Genomic DNA, 9,106 nt, shown 5'->3' with positions numbered 1-9,106 from the left:
AGAGACAGGATATTTGAGTCTTTGCTCTGGTTTCTGTCCATTGTAGGTATGAATAGGGCTTTATAATATGAACTCATAAATGCTATGATCAAATTTTAAAAAAGATTTGTCCTTCACAGGCATTAAATATGCTGACACAAAAATGAGCAGAAGCTTTCAAAAGACCAGATCATAAACTCAGTGCTTTCTAAAGTGTTTAAGTTTCAACAAGAGTTATATATCAAGCTATTTTAAACATTTGTTTTATGTCCCCACCTTTTCTTTCAATTTTGCTACCATGATTTTTGTGCAAAATATGACAGAATGGATCATCAAGCTCTCAAAAGCATCATTAAGTAAAATGTAAAAGACAGGGTTTATCAGACTTAGTACTGAACAATATATATTGATATAAATATATATTCACTATTCCCAAACAATCTGTCTTGAGTATATCAGGGTTCTCATTTCACATTCTATGATGGGCCTTTCATCTCACTGGGTAAATCACTTATTTACTTTGATATCACTAACAAGACTATTGAGGATCCTTAAATTTGACTGAAGAACCTACCATATTTTTTCAATGATTCATCAAAAAAGAAAAAATTAGGAGATATACCTAATGTTAAATGACGAGTTAATGGGTGCAGCACACCAACATGGCACATGTATATATACATGTAACAAACCTGCATGTTGTGCACATGTACCCTAAAACTTGAAGTATAATAAAAAGAAAAAAAAAGAAAAAATTAAAAGGTATAGACATTGATAAATCTGTTTGCCTTGGCTCACAGTTGAAGGGTAGGGAGTGGCTTATCATTTGTCCAAATGCTAATGCAATGACAAGACAAGACCCACACAAGGTCTCCAGCATGAAAAAGAGATGAAAGTATAAATGATTGCAAATGTATTCATCTTGATTCAGGTATTGGGTTACTGCTTTTTTAGCTGCTGGGAGTTTCCACTTCAAGCTGGGGAGGATAAATTAAACAGATGTAGTTTGGAAAATGTAAATAAAAATCTAACCCATACAAAACTCTACATTTCAGATTTCTTATACCCTGATGGCTCTTCAGGGGTCATGTGCCTCAGTGGAAGGCAGGGCTTCAGCACCTAGGAGATAGTGAGGGCTCAACACATATCTGTTGAATGCCCTTCTCTTCTCTCCTTCTATTAATGGAAGAAAAAGTAAAATAAAAATGCATCCACCAGAATGAACTGTACATATGTTGCTTTTAGATAAAAGACCCATTACTGGTTTTAGAACCTATTTACATTTATATATGTATGTATATATTTATATAGGCAAATATATTCCATTCTACTAAATTTTAGAAGCATGAAATGCATTGCAATATAGTTGAGCAATGTGAAAATATTTGTGGCCCTATATGTCAAGCATTCTGAAAAAAGCTGTTGATTATTCTTTGAAGATTGAGTAAGACAGCAACCCTTCCCTGGAGATAGGATGAGATGAGATAAGGTATGACTTATATGCAGTCCATCCCTCTAAGGCAGTGATTTATGCCTTAATATGCATAGAAATCCAACCAGGGTGCTAGGAAACATGAAAGTCATCCACCTCCACCACTGGTTCCAGGTAATCCATTTCACTACATCTGGGGTTAGGCCCAGAAGTCTGCATTTTTAGTTGAAGCCTTAGGTGAAGGTGAAACCAGAGTTTTGTAACTTGTCCAGCAGTTTCCAAATCTATGTGCAATTAAAATTCTCTGGAGAACTTCATTAAAATTTCAGTGCTTGATCCTAACACCCAAAAATCATAAAGAATTGCTTCTGATGTAATATTTTTGAAAGATACTCAGATTATTTCAAAGTGCAGTCAGGGCCCAGAAGCACTGCCTTAGAGAACCAGAGGATTGAGATTAAGAAATTCTGGCAAATCAAAACAACAGTGAGGTATCGCCTTACTCCAGTTAGAATGGCTGTTATCAAAAGTAAAAAAATATAACAATTGTTGGAGAAGATATGGAGAAAAAGGAATCCCTTATACACTGTTGGTGGGAATGTCAATTAGTACAGCCATTATAGAAAACAGTATGGTGTCACCTCAAAAAATTAAAACTAGAACTACCATATAATCCATCAATTCTACTACTGTGTATGTATCCAAAAGAATTAAATCAACATGTCAAAGAGTTATCCGCACCTTCACGTTTATTTCAGCATTATTCACAACAGCCAACATATGGAATCAACCTAAGTATCGATCAGTGAATGAATGGATAAAGAAATTGATAAATTTATGCAATGAAATACTATTCAGCCATAAAATAGAATCAAATCCTGCAATTTGCAATAATGTAGATCAACCTGGAGAGCATCATGCTAAGTGAAATGAACCAGACACAGAAAAACTAATACTGCACGATCTCACTTACATGTTAGAGTCTATAAAGCTGATCTCACAAACTTAGAGAATAGGATAGTGTTTACCAGAGACTGGGTCGGGTAAGGAGGAGGGGGAAATGGAAATAGTTTGGTCAATGGGTACTACATTACAATGATATAGGAAGAATAAGTTCTGGTGTCCTATTTCACAGTAGGGTGACTATAGTTAATGATAATGTATTAAATATTTCAAAACATCTAGAAGACAAGATTTGGAATATTCTTACTACAAAGAAATTTTAAATATTTGAGGTGGCAGTCATGCTAATTACCCTGATTTGATCATTACACTGTGTATCCATGCATTGGAACATCATGCTATATCACATAATATGTACAATTACTACATATCAATTAAAAACATAGAAAGAGTGGAATAAAAATTCGATGTGAAAAGAAAAATAACAAGGGGATTTATCTTATAATACATATTATTATAGCATAATGGATATCTGCTGAAAATATAAGCAAAACTATTAAACAAAGTCAAATTGATGTATTTGCAAATATTGCTAATCTTTTTATATTGTTCATGGAAACATTTTATTCAGTCAATTTTTCTAAGTCATTGACTTGAGATCCCATATTTTTGAATGCCAAATACAACATTGAAAAGAAGACAAAGAAAAAAAGACCCTCTGGCAGATGGCTTCCCTGGACAGGACCTACCTTTCCAGATGTGACCAGGCTTCTTGAATCCCAAGTAGAGAGTCAACGTCCTTGTCACCATCACCATAGAAATCACCATCAGCAGGAGAGCAGCTACTTTTTATTCTACTTTGCCTTTTATATTCCAGGCACTTTCATGCTTTACTTAGAGATAATTTTGTTTAATCTCAACCATAGTCTCTGGAAGAGAGAAAGAAATCTTCATTTTAGACACGCATTCCAGGTGACTGCTATATATATTAACTTTGAGGGACATTCCCTCCCACTCCTTTTTTAAAAAAACACCACTAGTGTGTGTTTTATGCCGTTGTGATCTTTCTAAAACTAAGTCTGAGGATAGATTGCCTTGCTCTTCCCTCTCAGGGGCTACCCATCACCATGAAGTGGATCACTCTGTCCTGTCCTCAGAGACTATGGTTATGAGACTTCAGAGCATCATACCACCTGCTCTCTCTATGCTTTAAATTATTTCTCACAGCATCCCCTACTTTCCCTGTGGCCTCAGCTCCCTTGTCAATGTTCAACCTCCTCTCACAGCCATGCTTTCCATCCATTCTGCCCAGTGTCTGGATCCCCGAAAACTGTGGCCTGCTAGGTATGAGCGGAGAGCAGGTCCCAAACAAAAGCCCAGAGGTGGAGCTTCATGTGCCGTGTTATGTGTACGCTTGTGTGTATATATGTATGTGTGTGTATATATGTATTTATGTGCATGCTCATGTGTGCTGATGCCAGTGAGGAGCACTGATTGATGAAAATGGAAAGCCTGTCTTTGGAGAAGATTGATCTCCATGAATCCACTGAACAGTAATCACAAATTCCACTGGATAAGCAAATACTTTACTCTGACAATTGCTCTTTTCCACGTCTGATGCTGCCTGAGGGCCCGGGTAATGCGGCTTCTCACTGGCCTGGTGTTGCCTTTGTTTTGCAGGGAATATGTCCACTCCTTCTCCTAAATCTGTGATGGGAGTGGATGGCTAGGGCACAGTGGTCATGGGTTGTGAATGCTGCTCTTTTCAGGTGGATCCTAGGATGAACATGGAGCAACGCAAGTAATGTAGTCTCGGACAATTACAGACATCAAATTGAAAGCAATATTTAGGTTCATCCAATTAACCTCCTTCTACAAATAGAGAACCAGGTCCACCATGCTAATGGTATCATGGGACTAAGTCATGTTGCCCCCCTGCCTGCTGCACTTGTGTCCAGATAACAGGCAAGCTTTGTCCCAAAAGAGGTCCTTATTGAGGAAAGGAGATGAAAATGTTGCATTGGATCATGAGCTAATAATATTGGAATACACGCAACAGTTACTAAGTTCAAAGATCCTAGGGCTCTCAGGTCAAGGGAGGCTGGGCCACCGGGAAAGGTGGATTTTGACTTGTTCAGATTGTTTTCTACTGTAGTAGCCAGAGTTCCTCTGCATGTTTCCCTGTTATTCTTACACCGTTGAGTTCATGTGGTCCCTTTGTGTTTTGTTTTGTTTTGTTTTGAGACAGAGTCTCGCTCTGTTGCCCAGGCTGGAATGCAGTGGCGCGATCGATCTCCGCTCACTGCAAGCTCCACCTCCCGGGTTCACGCTATTCTCCTGCCTCAGCCTCCCGAGTAGCTGGGACTACAGGCGCCCGCCACCACGCCCGGCTAATTTTTTGTATTTTTTAGTAGAGACGGGGTTTCACCGTGTTAGCCAGGATGGTCTCGATCTCCTGACCTCGTGATCCGCCCGCCTTGGCCTCCCAAAGTGCTGGGATTACAGATGTGAGCCACTGCGCCCGGCCATGTGGTTGCTTTTTATAAAAACAAACTGGTTCCCATTCCTTCTGCATATTCTGAAATATTTTATCTAAATACTCAGAGAAACTCCGTTTTTTAAAAAATACTTTTCTTACTGGCTAAATGAGCTAGACTACTACTGTTTAGTAAAGGTAGCTTTATTCTTTGCAATCTTCTGGAAAAGAAAGCAAAGTATTCAGCTAGGAAAGTACATATAAATTTAAAAGGAAACAGAAATTCTATATTTTAAGGTGTGACACAGGTTGTCAAACTGTCTACTCCAATCGGAGCTCTGATCCTTTCTATTTAACTAATTTATTTATTTATTTGTTTATTTATTTGTTTATTTATTTTTGAGACAGGGTCTTGCTCTGTCACCCAGGCTGTAGTTCAGTGGCACAATCACAGCTCACTGCAGGCTCAATCTCCTGGGCTCAAGTGATTCTCTTACCTCGGCCTCCTGAATAGCTGGAATGACAGGCGCACGACACCATACCCAGCTACTTTCTTTTTAACGTTAGTAGAAATGAGGTCTCACTACATTGCCCAGGCTTGATTCTTTATTTTTCACACGAAATGTTGAATGTCATAAAGCCCCAGGTCTACACCAAAACACAAGATGGGTCCATCTAAGCCTGGGGATTGTGGAGGCAGAGAGAAATGGGGAATGACTGTAATGGGTATAGGGATTCCTTTTGGAGTGATGAAAATTCTAAAGTTATATTGTAGTGATGTTTGCACAACTATGAGAACATATTAAAAACTGTTAAATTCTACACTGTATATTGTTGAGCTGTATGGCATATAAATTACATCACAATAAAGCTTTTTTTTTTTTAAGGAGGTATCTTTGAGATTCACATGCATAGAGACCAACAGCACTAGGTTGAGACAAGCACTATTCATGTTTCTGATAAACTCCAGCAGTGTTTTATAACATCGTAATTTTCAGTAACTATTGTTGTATACCATTTCTCATCTACGAAGCTGCCTCCAAGTTGTAACTGACTTCATTTAGCCATTGTGCCTTTTCTATGTGAAGTAAATACATACAATACAAATTTCCCTCTTCTCCAAGTCACCCCAGATTTGAAACCAGAGGGAAGAAGTGATCGCATTTAACATAAGTGGTTGTTTCAACAGCTGATATATAGTTACACATTTTTAAGGGCAGATAGTTCCATCTACTTCCATATGTGAGTGTTCTCTTTTAACCAAATTTATTGTTTGGTTACAATAATATCATTTACCATTATTTCAAAATTATGGATGGATTGTAACAAACAGCAGATTGTAATGAGCTCACATAAATAATTGTTAGGTATTGCCATTAATTAAATGTTGCAGAATTCTTTTCTTTTTGTGTGTGTGCCTGCCTCATTGTGCCAAGAGATGGTATCTACTGTTTATTAAGCAACAGTAAATGCAAAGAAGTGATGGTGATAAATGGTTTTATAGAAATTCTCAATATTGTACTGTCACTTGTATGTGACTCGTGAGTTTGCATGAATAATGAATATGGTGAAATGGGATTTGTTACCCACATTTTAATTAAACGTAAGATGAAAGACCACAGAGAAGGGAATATTCAGTAGGGGTATGATTTATTTGAATTATCAGCCCTTTATATGGTGGGATTTGAGAAGCAGTGTGGTCTGCTTACTTTCATTTTGCTGTTTGGCCTGTGTCAGTGTGAAGCTCAATATCGCTGAAGCTGTTTTATCAATGGCAAGTTAATTAACCTCTCTGAAACAGTTTCCAAAGATTCAACAATAAAAATAAAGCAATAGCCTCCTGGAGTTGTTGTCAGGATTACATAAAATAATGTGTCCAAGATACCTATGACAGTATAGTAGGTGTCAAAAAAGGTGAGTTGGATTTCATTAGAAGGCTGATCCCAGGGGTGTTCTTTGTATGAGGTAATTTGTCTCTTCTACAAATTACAATGTACTTGAAAGACCATCATTAAGTCTTGTCTCCTTTTTGGGTCTTTAAGTCATTTTAATTCAAAAAGTACCCTAAAGAGTTCCCCTAAAATGTGGGGAAGCACACGCATTAATAAACCAGTGGTGATGGTGTAAATTAAAATATATTTTCTAGAAAATGATTTGGGTATAAATATATTTAGTATATATTACATGAAAAAGTGTATTTTAAAATATTTATTATAGGACATAACAAGACATGTTGATAAGGATTTAGGCTTAAATACGGTAACAACTGCATTGTTTGTAATGTAAACATGTAGGAATAGCTGAATATCCAACTATAGGGGAAGAGTTAAATACATTTCAGTAGCTCATTTAGCAGCCATGCGCTCTCTAGCCCCATGCCTTCCTTCACACTTAGAGCCAAAGCTGAGAGAGAAGGAATGTAGGAAACCACGCCTGCCATTGACTGGACCAAGCAGGAACCACAAATCAAGGTGTTAAGCACCCAGGAAGAACATTTTTGTAATAGTTATTGGGTTATTCTCAAGATTACTGCCTCTACTGGAGAGCTTCAGAAGCAGTGGAGACCTACACGTGTATCTACATCTATGTCTATGTCTATGTCAATATCGAGAGAGAGAGAGAGATGATGAAGACAGTTATGTATAAATTGATATATAAAAGCTTCCCTCAGATTTTATATTTATAAAACTATTTTGAAAGTTTTATTTATAAACTTTTTCCCAGTGTGTCTAAGATAAAACTGCTCTGAACTTTAAGACAGATTCCATATTGAGATATTATTTATTGATGCTTTGCAGACAACAGAGAAGACCTATGAGGTAGGCTACTGTAGACATCAGTCTATACACTGTTGATTCCACAGGTGTAATTATTGCTCCAAAGCTGCTACTAACTGCCCATGTACACAGAAAACATATCTGAGCTCCACACTGGTGAGAATCGTGCCATAGCCAGTTAAAATTATACTTTGTCCTGATGATTTGTTCTGAGTAATAGATATTTCTACCTAAATGTAAGATTAGAAATGGAAATAAAGGAGGGGTAGAATCAGTTATTTAGAAGTTGTTTTCTCCTCTGATATTTTCATTTACTTATCAATTTTAAATATATAAGGCATTTAAGGCACTAAAGCCATCAGTACCTTTCTGAGAATGAGTTTCAGAAATTCAGCTTCATAACAGCTACAAATAAACCTGTTCTGGGCAAATAAATTTTATTATGGCAACTAAATAGTGCTTCGGTGTTAATTTTATTTCCAAATTGATTCTCCCAATTCAGTATACTTATAACTAATTTGTCCTGCAGAAAGGTTATTTTTAATGTCTGTTTTGTATTATTCATGTAAATTTTCTATATTAATGTATACATTCATAAATACAAAAATACTCATATGACAAAATATTATACAAACATTAAACTGCACACAATAAGTGAAAATAACAGGATTAATGATTTAAGGGTAATATGTAAACTGTATAAAATACATCATGCATATACTGAGAAATGTTACAAGTAAACACACAAAAATAATAGCTATTGCCTTTACGAACAAATTATGTTTTTTAAAATGTTTATATCAATACTTTTTTCATTTTTCGTAATTTTGATAGTGAGTATATGGTAGTAAAAGCCAAATAAAATACAGGTACTTTCCTTTAGTTGTGTCGTGAGAATTAAGTATGATTTTTTATGTGACAATACCCATGATAGCACAATGCTCAATGAATGATGGGGCTCAATGAATGCTCCTTTTCTCAGATTATATTTGAAGAAAATCAGGATCATTTCTTTCTTCAACATATCTTTTCCACAGTCTTTCATAGTTCTTGAATTTTCACCATGGTGAATTTTCCTATTTGAGTCTTGAAGTTTTTAAATGATGAGCAATCCTATAGCAATTCAATTTATCCTGGGATGAATCCAGGATAGGAAAGAATCTCCAGCAACTTCTAGTTGATTTCTTGGCATCAAGAATGAGTTCCCCATCAGCCGAGGAAGAGTCTGACCAGACTTCCTTTCCCTCGGCTGTCAAGTCAGTGTTTAAAGATTACCCCTCCCCTAAGGGTACTCCTGAAACTGGCCTAAACAGTCCAAATTATCACCAAGAGAGAGCTTTCTTTGACTTAAATGGTTATCTCCTGCTAAAATGTAATTATTCTTCTAAAGTTCTCATGAACTTATTATAGGTCAGATGCACTTAAGTGCAAATGAATTGTAGCAGAGTAAAACTGGCCTGAAATGTTGTTGGGCCTTCGCTAGGGAGGGCATTAGAAAGTGGACACATTTCATTCCCCTTGGATTTCCTTCATATGCTG

The sequence above is a fragment of the Pan paniscus genome, chromosome 13 (assembly GCF_029289425.2).
Source record: "Pan paniscus chromosome 13, NHGRI_mPanPan1-v2.0_pri, whole genome shotgun sequence".
Lineage (NCBI taxonomy): Eukaryota > Metazoa > Chordata > Mammalia > Primates > Hominidae > Pan > Pan paniscus.
The sequence above is the reverse complement of the archived record's forward strand: the minus strand, read 5'-3'. Positions refer to the sequence as shown.